The sequence below is a fragment of the Carassius auratus genome, chromosome 44 (genome assembly GCF_003368295.1).
Source record: "Carassius auratus strain Wakin chromosome 44, ASM336829v1, whole genome shotgun sequence".
Lineage (NCBI taxonomy): Eukaryota > Metazoa > Chordata > Actinopteri > Cypriniformes > Cyprinidae > Carassius > Carassius auratus.
In genome coordinates, this window is record NC_039286.1 from 10,435,698 (window position 1) to 10,439,023 (window position 3,326).

The 3,326-nt window shown below is 30.2% G+C and overlaps 1 long non-coding RNA gene across 1 annotated transcript in view; it reads left to right on the top strand.

Annotated features, from left to right (window-relative positions):
- The window catches only part of LOC113062006 (uncharacterized), an 8,810-nt gene extending 6,709 nt beyond the window's left edge, over nt 1-2,101 (top strand). The window contains exon 3 of the long non-coding RNA XR_003278485.1: nt 1,594-2,101. This is a non-coding gene — a long non-coding RNA (uncharacterized LOC113062006). The remainder of the gene's footprint in view (nt 1-1,593) is intronic.
- The last annotated feature ends 1,225 nt before the right edge of the window (nt 2,102-3,326 follow it).

The window sequence follows — 3,326 nt, forward strand, 5'->3', positions numbered from 1 at the left end:
TTTTTTATTTATATGTATTTATTTTAATGAAACAATTTAAAAAGTTTTTTTTTTGTATTATGACATTATTTTTTTTAATGACAAAATGTTATTAGACCATATTTTCAATGGTGATTCTCATTATGTGTGTGTGTGTGTGTGTGTGTTTATGAATATATATATGTGTGTGTGTGTGTGTGTGTGTGTGTGTGTGTGTGTGTGTGTGTGTGTGTGTGTGTGTGTGTGTGTGTGTGTGTGTGTGTGTGTGTGTGTGTGTGTGATATATGTTATAAAGGTCATTCTCAGTTGTTATATGTATTTCTTTTTAAAAAGTATTTCTCTTTCCAAACATGTTTTGTTCAACATTCATCAGTGTTGCGGCTTTGAAGAGTGACGGTCAGTGCAAAAATGATTAATAATATCAAATATCATGGCACTAGTTGACAGTATTATCAAATATTCTTCACAATATTTTACAGTATAATAATCACTGTCATTGTTTTCCCATAAAGGGAAACTTCAGAAGTTTGGGGTCAGAAAGATTTCATATTATATTTTAAAATTATTAATTTTATTATTACATGTAAATATAAATAAAAACTAAAAAAGACTGCAAGAGAAACTTCATGTGCAGAACTTGCAGTTTAAAAATTAAACCATTAAAAATTTTAAAAATAAAGTTATGTAATATATGTAATGTAATATATAAAAATAAAATAAAATGTAATTATAATAGGATGAAAATTATAAAATGTTCAAACAGAAAATTAAATGACAAAGACAAATTCTGAAAATTATTATTAAATAAAATTATTTAATTTAATTTAACTGCTTGTTAAACAAAATGTAAGCAGTTTAAAATAAAATTAAATATATAAAATACAGTTATAATAGAATTAAAATTATAGTGTTATAAAAACCAGAAAGTACAATGACGAAGACAAATCCTAGAAAAATTTCAGTAAAATGTAAACAGTTTAAAAAAAATTAAAATTAAAAAAATTAAATTAAAATTAAAATAGGTTAGAACAGAAACTTTAGATTTGAACATAAAGTATGAAAAGGGCAAAAATATTCTGGAAAATTTTTAAAGTAAATATATAAATAAATAAAAACTGAAAAATAACTACAACTAAAAAATAAATATTCTTTAAAATGATTTAATTTCAGTAAATACTTAGGATGTAATGCAATTATAATATTATTTTAGGTGCCTAAGTGAGTCTTCCCAGCCGTGAGACAATATTCCTCTGAACTAAAAACAACATGCACACAAAAAAATAATAATAATAAAGAGATGAAGCATCAGTAAACTGACAAGCGCACTCGTAACATAAAAACATTCCAGGCAATCATCCTGAACCACACCTGTTGGCCCAGAATCACAACTCCAGACAGACAGCACTAAACATTTATGTTCGGCTGTTTTTACGTCATTCAACAAGCAAACATTACTCAGCTCAGACAGATCGGAGACACACACACACACACACACACGCACGCTCTTCATGACTGTATACGCTGCAGATCCTAATAAATCAAGATGCTGTTTCGTGTGGTTCACGTCCAGAAGACTCGTCTTTTAACACCTGTATTCTCTCCATGTCTTTTCAGTTCTTCGTGTCAGATATGAGCTTTCTGGAGCCCTGAGGGTCATTACAGGCGTCTTACATCAACATTTACTGCTACAGTGTGATGAAAACAGGACAGACGCTACAGAATCCATTCATGCACCTGTTGACAAGATCAGCTGCTCTTTCCAGCACATGAAGGGTTAAAAGATGCATGTTTTGGCCCGTCAACACCTTCCTGAGTGAGTAAACACTCACTTTAGGATCAAGAGTGTGGCGTGCCAAAAATCTCATTCACTAGAGAGGCAGTAAATCTGTCTTACCTTCAGCCGCGGGACACAGAGACAGCAAGACGCCTGTCACACACACACACACACACACACACCTTACTGTGCTTGAAGAGCGTGTCAACACAATGGAGAACTTATGTGGAAATAGCTGAAACTGAAATCTTGATTGACTGGAATCCCTCCAGTGTTTCTCAGAGAGAGAGCAGTCCAATCAAATCAAACGGAGAGCACATTTGTTTTTTAGTTTTTCTGTTTTTCACACTTTGCTCTCAGATTTGCTGAAGATGTCAAAAGTCAAGACATCTCAATATAGAAAGTTCTTATCAAATTCCTCAAGAAAACAAACAAACACTAGTTTTGTTTACATCTGAGATACACTTGAGATGAGGCAGAATTCATAACCTATGAAATTCATAAACGATATACATATATAAACTAACACAATATTAAATATACATTACAAATAATGGACCCACTGTGGAATAAATATGTGAAAAAGATGATAGTATTATTTTAACATATAATGTTTTATAATATAATATTGTCATAAATATTAACGATAATATACTTAAATATTATATTAAATATATTTTTTATAACACATTAGATACATTGTATAATATTATATATAATGGATAAATTATTTAAAAAAGTATTATCATATAATATTCTTTAATATATATATATATATATATATATATATATATATATATATATATATATATATATATATATATATATATATATATCATAGATTAATAATATAAACATTTATAATATATACAAATCAGATTATATTAGATATTGTATACAATTAAATATTTACACAATGCAACACATCTCACAACACAAGTGACATTTCTCAAGTGTGTGTGTGTGCGTGCGTGCGTGCGTGTGTGTGCGTGCGTGCGTGCGTGCGTGCGTGTGTGCATTAATCATAAAAAAAAAAAATAATAATAGCATTTTTCAAAATGCAACACATCTCACAATTGTCATTTGTCAAGTGGTTCTGGTTGTTCTTGAGAATTTCTGGAGTTGCACAACTTCATCCTGAGAGACTGTAATGAAACTGTAAGACTGTTGTTGAACTGAAATCCATGTGAATGTAGTCACAGATCAACATTTCATTCATGAACACCTGGCGCTGTTTTTGCTTCAAGACACTGAAGAACTCAAAGTTGGTTAACAGTTTGCTGTTTAGTTCATCTACCGCCCCCTACTGGACATCACTGGAGATCTGCCATCGTATATTCATATGCAAGAAGTAAAATATAAGGATATTAGGTCATTTTTCCCTGATTGCATTTAGATTAAAACTTTGGGATAATTTCTGCACAAAATTTCAGAATTTAACTTTTATGTGCGCTGTTTTTTATATTTTACATTGTCATTAATTTAGTCATTTTACAGACATGAAAAGTGCATAAAGTGTTTTAGCTTCTCATGAGACTGACATTAAGAACATTAACTGGTTCTTCCTTTACTA